This window comes from Zingiber officinale, chromosome 1A (genome assembly GCF_018446385.1).
Source record: "Zingiber officinale cultivar Zhangliang chromosome 1A, Zo_v1.1, whole genome shotgun sequence".
Classification (NCBI taxonomy): Eukaryota; Viridiplantae; Streptophyta; class Magnoliopsida; order Zingiberales; family Zingiberaceae; genus Zingiber; species Zingiber officinale.
The window spans coordinates 167,691,971-167,704,570 of NC_055987.1; positions in this window are offsets into that span (position 1 = coordinate 167,691,971).

Here is a 12,600-nt window from a genome sequence, read left to right on the forward strand (position 1 = left end):
GTACAAGCCGGGGCCCCCCTTTATGTTGAGATTATGTTTAAGTATGTATATAATAAGTTTTCAAAAGACATGATGCATATATTTTTCATGATACATGTTTTGAAAGTCATCTTGCATATACTTTATGATTTTGCCACGATACGCCATGATACTTATGATTATGCTATGATATGCTAAGATGCACTTTATGATTATGTCATAATATGCCATGATACCTTACGATTATGTTACGATATGCCATGATGTACTTTATGACATGATATAATTTGATGCTCTTTATGAATATGACATGATATGACATGATGTTCTGTATTTTATGAAAGTTACGATACAATGCTTCTATACATGATATGATGAGTTTGTCTCCATGCTTTATGCCTTGATGATTATGTTATGCTATATGGTTTTTGTGAGTAGGAAAGGATCTTACTAAGCCATGTGCTTATTGCTTACTTTCCTTATACCACAAATAAGGGAAAAGGCTGGATAAACTAAGGGAGCAGCAAGAGGGGCAAGAAGGATGTGTGTGGTAGTGGCTTGGCTAAAAGAAAAAGACCTGCTTTTATTTAATAAGAATTATGTCTAGCTTATGTTATTGTTTCATGACTCTATGACATTTAATTATGCTTATTGGTATTATGACTTAAAATCATGTTAAGCATGCTATGGGACCTTATATGCTAGGTAGTTAGTAATGATGATTTGAAAAGAAAATTTTTTAAAGAAAATCTTATAAACAAGACTTCCGCTGTTTTAAGTAGAAAAGAATATTTAGCATGCAAGTAAGTAAGTAAGTAAGTAAAAGTAATCCCCCGTCCCTTGAGCAGGAGGGGCGGGGCGTTACAGGTTGGTATCAGAGCCAGGTTTAGCCTTTTCACTACTCACATGTCAAGCCTCCATCCTGCCGCTCCAAGTAAGAATCTATATGCTTAATTTAATTCTTTTATGATGCCTTAATATTATGCATGTTGACTTATTCTTTTGATTATGATAAGTCACAGTTCTAGTTTAAATATGTGTGATGGTAGGATAGGAATGATGATAATCTTATGTCAGCTCGAATCAGGATAACGGTAATTTATTTTCATTAATGAAGATAGGCATGGCTAGGAGACGCACTCCCCGAGCAGACGAGACAGCGACTCCACCAGATCTGACCCAGGTAGTCACCGACCTCCAGCGTCAGATCACAGAGCAACAACAGCTGATCACGACTTTAATGGGTCAGCAAGGAAATCCTGCCACCCCGCCAGCAAATCAAAATGCAATGCCCGTCATACCAATAGTTGCACCAGTACCACCGGTAGCCCGTGCCCCAGTGGTCCGACAGGAGACCTACTTGATACAGTGGCTGAGGCTAAAGCCGGAAAACTTCTCAGGTACTTGCGAGTCATGGGACGCCTAGGCCTGGTTCAAGACAGTAGAAAGCATAGTGGAATTACTGGACTGGCCCGTATCAGAAAAGATCAAATGCGTGTCCTTCTGCTTTTCCGGCGACGCAAGAATGTGGTGGGAAAGAGTTAAGGCTAAGAGACAGATCAATCTGATGAACTGGACGGACTTTGAGACGGATTTCTTCGAAGAGTTCTTCCATATGCAAGTGACGAATCGGCATTACGATGAGTTCACCGAGTTCCGGCAAGGTGACTTATCAGTGAATGAAGCAGTAAAGTGCTTCAATCGTCTGGCACGTCTTTGTTCAGAGTTAGTCCACACGGAAAGAGAAAGGGTCAGACTGATGCTGAAGATGCTTCGACTCGAGATAGCACTGAATGTGGCCGGCGGAATTAATAGACCGTAGACTACAGAGGAACTGGTCAGCAGTGCCCTAACCACAGAACATTATTAGAAAGCGATGAATGAGAATAAGAATCAGGCACGAACAAAAGGACTGAAACCTTCAGGTACCAGAACAGGCTGGAAAGGAACCTCTACCGGAAAAAGGAAACAATGGCACAATGCTAAAAGTGGTCCAGTGAATAAGCAACTGAAATACCCTCAGTGTACTATTTGTGGGAAGCTGCATTCCGGAGTATGCCACAAGGGTATAAGAAAGTGCTACAATTGCAGAGGGGAAGGACATCTGGCCAGAGACTGCACTATCCGGTTTCAGGCACCACCTCAGCAGAATAACCAGAACAGTAGTGCTCCCTCGCAGCTACACCAGATGCAAGCTGTTATTGAAGGAACACCGATTAGCCAAGGGAGATTGGAAGCCCCGCCAGCGGCAACGAATGCCAGGATTTTCTCACTTACCAAAGAAGATGTGGCGAGTGCCTCTACCGTCGTCACAGGTCAGTTATCTACTTTTAGTCAATATGCTAAAATTTTATCTTATACTGAAGGTGAACCAGTGTTCGAATTTATCGGGAAGCCGAGAGACATTCCGCGTCATTGGATCAAAAATATGTCTGGGCAACTCTCTACCCTGACCATAGCACCCACATTATTCGGCAATATATTGGAGAAACAAACCAGTGACCAAAGCCTCCAAAGGATTAAACAAGAGACCTTAGAGGGAAAGAATGACGGATTCCGGATCAAGGACAGTGGAATATTATACCTCAGGGATCGATTATGTATCCCCGGGGATCTAGAGTTGCGAAGGAAAATACTAGAAGAAGCTCATTCAACGCCCTATGCAATGCATCCGGGATCCACCAAAATGTACCAGGATTTGAAGAAGAAATTCTGGTGGTCCGGTATGAAAAGAGATGTGGCTCAGTATGTCAGTACCTGCCTGACCTGTCAGAGGGTTAAAGCAGAACACCAGAGGCCTGGAGGATTACTGTAGCCTGTCCAAATTCCAGAATGGAAATGGGAGGATATCTCTATGGACTTTATTTCAGGATTACCCAAGACAACAAATGGCTATGACGCTATATGGGTAATCGTGGATAGATTAACCAAATCTGCCCATTTTCTAGCAATCAAGATGACTTATTCAATTGAGCAACTGGCTCAATTATATGTCAAGGAAATTATTAGACTACATGAGATTCTTAAGACCATCATTTCAGACAGAGATGGTCGTTTTGTCTCACATTTTTGGGAATGTGTCCAGAAGGCTCTCGGTATAAAGCTATTATTCAGTATTGCCTTCCACCCTCAGATCGACGGACAAACAGAGAGGGTTAACCAAGTATTAGAAGACATGTTACGGGCTTGTACATTGGACATCAAAGGGAGCTGGTGCCGATATTTATGCCTAGTGGAATTCGCATATAACAATAGTTACCAGGCTACTATTGGAATGGCGCCCTATGAGGCTCTGTACGGGAGGAAATGTAGATCCCCTATATGTTGGTACGAAGGCAATGAAAAGAAAGAGATGGGATTTCAGACCGAGTTCATCGATAACACCACCCGTGCTATACAGAATATCTGCCAACGAATAGAAATGACTCAGAGTTGACAGAAGAATTATGCGGATAAACGACGAAGGTCATTGGAATTCAATGTCGGAGACTCAGTATTTCTCAAGGTAGCTCCCATGAAAGGAGTAATGAGGTTCGGTAAGAAGGGAAAGCTAAGCCCGCGCTATGTGGGACCATATCGAGTTCAGAAAAGAATCGGCAAAGTAGCGTACGAAATAGAGCTGCCTCAAGAGATGTCAGCCATTCACAACGTGTTCCACGTTTCAATGCTAAAGAAATGTATTCCGAGCACAGACCAAATAATCGAACCACGGGTAGTACAATTGCAAGAGGACCTAACCTACGAAAGACGACCAGTCCAGATATTGGATCGAGACGTCAAAAGACTAAGGAACAAAGAAGTACCTTTAGTAAAGGTCCTGTGGCAAAATCAACGGTACGAAGAAGCCACATAGGAACGAGAAGATGATATGAAATGGAAGTATCCGTCGCTATTCTAAGTTCGAGGACGAACTTTCTATGAAGTATGGGGTACTGTAACACCCACGGAATTATAAGATATGGGTAGTGTATTTCTCATTAGAGTATAAAGGTAAGAGAAAGCAAAAGAAATAATAGAGATAAAAATAAAGGGAGGGAAGGTTTGAACCTTGAACCTCCCACAAATAATAGAGTTAAATTAGTGTATGATAACCACTAGAATAATGAATAATAGATGGATAGAAAGGAATAGAAATTGTAGTTAAAGGTGAGAAGAAAGAACTAAGAAAAAAAGAGCAAGAGAAAACCAAGTTGCTTACCTTCTCTTCCTCTTGGTTAAGAGAGGGAGCAAGAAAAAGGCAAATTGCCTTCTTTCCTTCTTTCTCTTCTAGTTTTTCGTGAGATTCAAAGAGAGAAGAGATAGAGGAGTTAAGGGAAGGATAAATGAAGACATAACTCATTTTTCTTGAAGAATAAATAGAATTTAGAGCAGAAAAGAGAAAGAGAATTTCTAATTCTTCTTCTTCCTCCTTCTTCCTCCTCCTCCCTTTTCCTTCTCCACTGAAATTTAGAGCTTTTCTCCCTCATTCTCAAAAGTCAAGTTAAGGTTTCCTCTATAAGAAAACCTTATTTCCAAGAAGGAGTCTCAAGGTCTACCTCTTACAAGAAGAAGAAAACAAAAAGGGAAAACTAAGAAGAGAAGTTCTTCTTCCTCCTCATAAGGGTATCATTTTCTTAAGGAACAACAAGCGAAAATTATGTAAGTTTCCCCTCACCTATGGTACAATAGCTCATGTGTTTTTCTATGAGGTTAGGTTGCTTAAAAACCTAGGATTCCTTCATGGACTTTCGGCCAAGACAAAAGAAGACCTAGGAAATTTTAAGACTCAACTAAATATGCTCAATATGTTCTTGTAATATGTATCTTATGGTAGGGGATTTATCTAATGTTTATATGTTGGAATGTTTGGTTAGAACTTAGATTCATGATCCTAGACTCTCGGCCAAGCATGAACAAAAGAACTAGGTAAGCTTAAGACTCAAATTAAACATGCTCCCTTTGTTTTTATGATATGTACCTTAGGATAAGAGAGTTGTTAACATTTCTCCTACTTGTATATTTCTTGGAATTAGGATGTCTCCCTTTCAACTTTCGGCCATGATAAGATTAAGGGCCTAAGAGAACCTTAAACCTAATCTAAGCATGCCATGATTCTTCTTAAGATAAGATAGGAAGTTAATATGATATGCTCATGCTTGTATGTTGATTTAACTTTATTTCCATGCTCATGAACATTCGGCCATGGTAGGTTTTAGGGCCTAGGAGAACTTTAAACCTAAACTAAGCATGCCATGATTTTCCTTAAGACAAGATATGAAGTTAACATGACACGCTCATGCTTGTAGGTTGATTAGAACTTTATTCATGCTTTATGAACTTTCGGCCACAACTAGTTTAAAGGCCTAGGAAACTAAGAACCCAACCTAACTATGCTCATGATGTTCTTGGTAATAAATACTATGAAATTTGTTTAGGGTTTCCATGCTTTTATGCCACATGAAACCTAGTTACATGATTTACAAGTTTCGACCATAATAAGTTTACAAGTGTAGGAAACCTAGAACCTAAACTAAACATGCTTATGATGCTCCTCATGATATATGATATGATATTGGTTTAGAGTTCACATGCTTGTATGTTGTTTTTTAACCAAATGTGATGCTTGATGATATTCGGCCATAACAAGTTTATAAGCTTAGGAAACCTAGAACCTAAACTAAACATGCTTATGATGTTCCTCATGATATATGATATGATATTGGTTTAGAGTTCACATGCCTGTATGTTGATTTTTAACCAAAGGTGATGCTTGATGGTATTCGGCCATAACAAGTTTATAAGCTTAGGAAACCTAGAACCTAAACTCAACATGCTTATGATGTTCCTCATGATAAATGATATGATATTGGTTTAGTGTTCACATGCTTGTATGTTGCTTTTAACCCAATGTAATGCTTGATAAGATTCGGCCATGACAAGTTTCTAAGCTTAGGAAACCTAGAACCAAAACTAAACATGCTTATGATGTTCCTTATGATATATGATATGATATTGGTTTAGGGCTCACATGCTTGTATGTTGATTGGTAACCTAATTTACAATCATATGTTTCGACCACTATATGAAAATTAGGGTTAGAGACCTAATTATGATCTTCATGTGTCTCACATGCAATGCTTCATGATATGATAAGAACTTGCATGCTTCTATATTTATTTACGTATGCTCATGATCTACGCATGTTGATAACCCTTATGATATGCTGTGTGCCAAATTATGTATGCTATTATGATGAGTTGTGTGCCCAAACTATGCATGTATTTATGATGTGCTGTGTGCCCAAATTATGCATGCTATTATGATGAGCTGTGTGCCCAAATTATACATGTGTTTCTGATGTGCTGTGTGCCCAAATTTATGCATGCTATTATAATGAGCTGTGTGCCCGAATTATGCATGTTTATGATATGTTAAGAAAAAAAAATGATATGCATGAAATGATAAGAACCATGATATGTATGACATGCTACTTTACTTTATACGGCTTGTACTAAGGGTGGGCTCCATAAGCGCCCCGGGGTCGATGGACTAAGAAACGAGTCTCGTTAGGGATGGGCTCCTAAGTGCCCCTAGGTCGATGGACTAAGAAACAGGCTTAGTATGTATGCCTTGTAGGGTTCAAGACTTGCTACCTTGGACCTACATAGGACGCGGCATTTATGTATGTGGTACAAGCCGGGGCCCCCCCTTATGTTGAGATTATGTTTAAGTATGTATATAATAAGTTTTCAAAAGACATGATGCATATATTTTTCATGATACATGTTTTGAAAGTCATCTTGCATATACTTTATGATTTTGCCACGATACGCCATGATACTTATGATTATGCTATGATATGCTAAGATGCACTTTATGATTATGTCATAATATGCCATGATACCTTACGATTATGTTACGATATGCCATGATGTACTTTATGACATGATATAATTTGATGCTCTTTATGAATATGACATGATATGACATGATGTTCTGTATTTTATGAAAGTTACGATACGATGCTTCTATACATGATATGATGAGTTTGTCTCCATGCTTTATGCCTTGATGATTATGTTATGCTATACGATTTTTGTGAGTAGGAAAGGATCTTACTAAGTCATGTGCTTATAGCTTACTTTCCTTGTACCACAGATAAAGGAAAAGGCTGGATAAACTAAGGGAGCAGCAGGAGGAGCAAGAAGGATGTGTGTGGTAGTGGCTTGGCTAAAAGAAAAAGACCTACTTTTATTTAATAAGAATTATGTCTAGCTTATGTTATTGTTTCATGACTCTATGACATTTAATTATGCTTATTGGTATTATGACTTAAAATCATGTTAAGCATGCTATGGGACCTTATATGCTAGGTAGTTAGTAATGATGATTTGAAAAGAAAATTTTTTAAAGAAAATCTTATAAACAAGACTTTCGCTATTTTAAGTAGAAAAGAATATTTAGCATGCAAGTAAGTAAGTAAGTAAGTAAAAGTAATCCCCCATCCCTTGAGCAGGAGGGGGGGCGTTACAGACTTGGTCCCTCTATCCTTGATATCTAGATTGATCAATGAGGCATAGACCATGTCATCCTCTTATCAACCTTTGTGTTTCTTGATCTTTAAGTAGACACACTCAATCAAATAAGCTCAATATCTCATATTGACTTATTTGCACATGGTCATGCTTTTTTGTGTTCTATTAATCAAGAGGTCCACAGATATTGGTTCCGTCATATGGAAGGGATAGATCCCATCTACATCACTCACATCTCTCTGCATAATTTATTGTATACCCAGTGATCGACTTTATTGTCCACATTGTTACAGATGGCATTTGTCGATACCAAAATATCCAACTCCTTATGTTGGGAACCATAGTGACTTCAAGTCTAAGGATTATTCATACCAATAGTCATATGAGAATGTTTATGACACTCATATAACGATTCATGAAACATTCTCATGGCGGGTCATTCAGTATATATTTTCTAATATATACCCATGTGTCAACCTAATATCTCATATCCATGACTTATGAGATTAATTCATCCGTTGATCTACATGCTAGTCTCAATGCATTAATATTGTCCTTGTATATTAATGCTTGATTAGAAATAGTTAAGAGTAGTGCTCTATGTATATCTACAATATCTCACTATCAATTCAACCAATTGATATGCTGTAGATAAGAACCTACTATCCAAGGATATTATTATACTTATTCATTCGACACTGAATTGAAATAAATATAATAACCAACTTTATCTTTTATTAGTAATGAAATATGATACAAAATAAGTTCTTTAAAATCATCTCATAATTGATACTAAGGCTAATACTAACACATACATCACCATTCTTCTTGAGACCTTTCTAAATCCTTTTAATATTTGTTAGGGCTTCGCTTACTACCTTCCTGTTGGAATTTGCACTTCAAGCATGGGGAGACCAATATCTTATGAATAAGTTGTAGCTCGGAAGGTCTTGAATGATGCAGACTTGCCTTATTGCCTGGGCTTTCATGTTTGTGAACTGGTCTTTTCTTGGAGAACTGTGCTGTCTAGCATGGCCGGCTTTAGGCATAGGCCATTAAGGCCTATGCCTAGGGCCCCAATTTTTATTGGGGTCAATTAGTTTTAATATATTAAATATATTTTTTAAAGAGAATGAGAAAAATAGAGCCTACGTAATAAAAGATTGTACAATCTCATTCTCTAAAAATTGGGATCATTATTTTTAATATATTAAATATATTTTTATGTATATTTTTTAATAGAATGGAAAAGAATAGGGCCCACATGATTAAATATTTACATAATTTCAATATATCAGCGCTTCAGATTTCACAAAGATCCCAATAGAATCACAAAGAGACTCTTTTTTTTAACAAATTAAATTTATTTTTAATTATGAATGTTATTTTATAAAACCTAATCTATTCCTCTTCAATATCTCTCAATCATAGCCTACTCTCGTTACATTTCTCATTTGTTGGTGATGTTTTCTCTTTAATCAATAAGAACATGAATTAAATTTTTTTTTATCTTATCCATACAATGTAAAATAAAAATGCTAGTTTCTTTTAAGTTCCCCCTCTTCTCCTTTTCCAACTCCCCCTCTCTGTGCTTCTCTTGCTCATTGTAATTTGAGAAGAGAAACTTCACGTCTCCACCTAACACTAACACGTTGATTCGGTCGATACTACGATGCTCCTTGCTTGATTAAATTCAAATGTTCATGCATTAATCCATATTGTGTCAGATCAAAATGGAAGATTTTATTATTTTTTTTTAGCAATAATGAGTTAGATACCTTTACTATTTCGCTTCCTTGATAGACATTAAGTTTAACTTTTATTTAAATATATTTACATTCATAAATTATTCGATTTTCCCTTTGTCTCCATTCTATCATTTATAATTGTTCTAGTTTAAGTAATAAAAAATATTATTTCTTTTTTCTTTTGCTTAGTGCTTAAAAAGGCTTTCGTTTAGTTCTTTATAAATGATAATGGTTGGTTTAGTCTCATTGTGATCTTTATTTTCTAAGGATTATATTCGATTTTGTCATTTTATACATTATTTTTTATTTATTTATTTTTTGTGCTTCGCCAATGATTGAGCATAGGATCATGATTTTTTTATATTGTTATCCTATTTCATTGATCTTATTTTCTCAATTTTATTCCTTTTTTAAGGAATGCTCTCTCCGTCTTACATTTAAATAATTAGACATACTTCTATCATTCTTCATTTTTAAATAATTTTAAATATACTTATTTTTAGTTAAGTAAATTGTAATCTTATTATTGTATTATTATATCTAATAATAATATTCTATTTAATACCATAAAACTTATATTTTTCTAAATTAGGTTATCTTGAATATGAAAATTTAATTAATAATTATACATCTAAAAAGTGAGAAAATTAAATTGTATAAAAAACATTTTTTAAAATTAATATTTAATTTGCTAAAAAAATATTTAAACTACGTTTTTGATCAAATCTAAATGAAAAAAAAAAAGATGAGGAATTTTTTTTAAAACACCGTCAAAGACCTAAAAAAATTTTCCGCCTAGGACCTCAAATAGACTTAAGCTGACCCTGCTGTCCAGGTGTTTGAGAACGTGAATTGCCTCTAAAAACTAAGTTAGTCTCTTAAGTGTTGTTGCGTTCCATCTTTTTCACAGCCTAATTGTCCATGTTTTCATCTAAGTATCTATGTTAATGATGTTTATCCCTCTCCTTTGACATCTCCTATTTAACCCTGTGCCGATATAGTTTTCATTTTTTCCATTTTCTATTTTTAAGCTCCTTTGACAATTCGACTGCCAGATTGTTATACAGATGAATTAGTGACGAATACTTGTATAGACAAACAGAGGAGCTTTGGGAATACATAGAATTGAAAACTTTGTTCTTGCTTGGAAAAAAAAATAAAAACAACTATGATGGCAAAAGACGATTCATTCGCTTCTAGCGCCTCTTTATCCTCAGGCCAATATGGAAAAAAAATCATGATCAAGTTATTATTAATCATCAAAGCTCATCACCATCATTACATTTACACTAGAATAGTTTTGTACTCTTCATTAGCAGATACATAGCCAATATATTCTATTCCTAAAGGTTAAAGGCATATATCAGAAATTAATTTTGAAAGCTAGGTGTATTCTTTTGCTTGCACGAGAGGAAAACAACACCATCAAATAATTGGAAGTCCATCGACTTATGAAGACAGCACAAGTCATGCATACACATCACACATGTACCTTGCAGGCTAAGTCCCTCTGCAGCAGTTCTGTGAAGCCACGCTGGAAGTGATCAGAATTTCTCCCTGTCCTTTCTTCAGTGACAAGACCACACAGATATGCCCTCCCTGCAATGCAAATCTCAATCGAGCAACTCTGGCCGCTCACCAATTGGATTTCTTCTAGCTTTGTTCAATTGTGATATTGCCACTTCAATCATTTTCGATGGACTCAAGTGTCACAGCCACAAGTCAAATCAGAATTCTTCGTTGTTTCATGGAATTGAAGTCCAATCAGAAACAACAAATATATAATTGCTGCATGAATGTTAGATGACCGGTCAATCCGCCACCAAATCTTTCATAGAAGAATGCAAGGCACCAGGGAGAATTAACGTTGTTAATCAACATGTGGCCACATTTAAGAGAAAAATCTCCAAAAATCTTAGTTGCAGCTAACTACAAGAGAGAGTTGAATGGTCCATTCATCCAAACACCTGTGTGTGATGTGTTAGTCTCGCCTACTCTCTTCCTTCCTTGTTTCCGAGAAGGTTTCCATGGTTCTTCAGACTAGCTAGCTAGCTAGCTAGATCAAGCTTATTCTGGAATTAAGGGACCCTAGCCTGTTGGAAGAGAAGAAGACAGTGAGTGTGGGTCACAAGGCTTAAATGAACAAACTGTGCATATATTTAGAAAAGATAGATACTACCTAAATAATAGAGCATGAAGATGCATTAAGATATATAAATTCCTAGATCTATCTATCAATAGATCGAACAACCGACGCAGTTAAAGCTATTTAAGCCCTATATATGTAAGTTTATAAAAGGCCATAACTTCATTGTAGTAATGATGCATTTAGGCTCCCTAGTAAATTGGTTCGTCCCTAGGGCATATCATGCATTCATCTCCCATAATAAATTTACTGATTAGAACGATCGTTAATTTGCTGAGTTCCAAACTGCAGAAAGCCCTCACATTATATCTGATCTTCTCTGTAAATGTAATAATTTATGTCATTTGTCTCATCTATATCATTCAAGCATGGTAAATTGACGGTAGTAAAAGATGATTACATTTATCATATGTCCTTCGTAACTCATCCTAAATTATATGAAGGGAGATAAATCATGGAATCAACTTATAACCGATTGTTAAATAGCTAGAGGATGGGAGGAGTTTTTTTTCCATGAGAACATATGTCTGTCAGAATTGATCTTTGTCTTATTGTAGTAAATTTATCATCCTCTAACCAATTGATCATCCCGTGGAGACAAGTATAGTAAATCCATTATAGTAAAAGGTGGAAATCGCCATCCCTTAGCCCCACACGGCTGTGAGGGGATAAATTGAATAATTATAATTGATCATTGTAGAGAGAGCATTTTTTCTCTACTTTGCGGAGACAAGTGCAGTAAATCCAATATATTGAGGACAAAGATCAGATGAAAGATATCTTGGAAAATTGATTACAATTTTGAATGAATAAACTAGAAAATACTTCGATCTTTTAAATAAATAAAATAAAATACATTTCGAGTAGCTATTAATAGAATATTTAATTTCCAAAATTAATTTTGAATGAATAAAAAATTAATTATTGAAATGAGCAAATAAAAATTGACATGGGATTATAGTAGTTGAAATAAGAATTGAATGCATGTGATCCTTGAGATAAGAATCGATGTGAGTTCGAAATAGATGACTCAGAGATACATCCAGATGAAAGGTCAAAGTGCTCTTTCAGATGAGATTCAATCTGATTTGAGTCATTGAAATCAATATGAACAAATTAATTAGATACCCCCAAGTCAAGGATAATGTGCTTCTTAAAGCCAGCCCCAGGCTACAATGCAATGGCAGACGTAGATACGCTCCGGTAGTTCTTA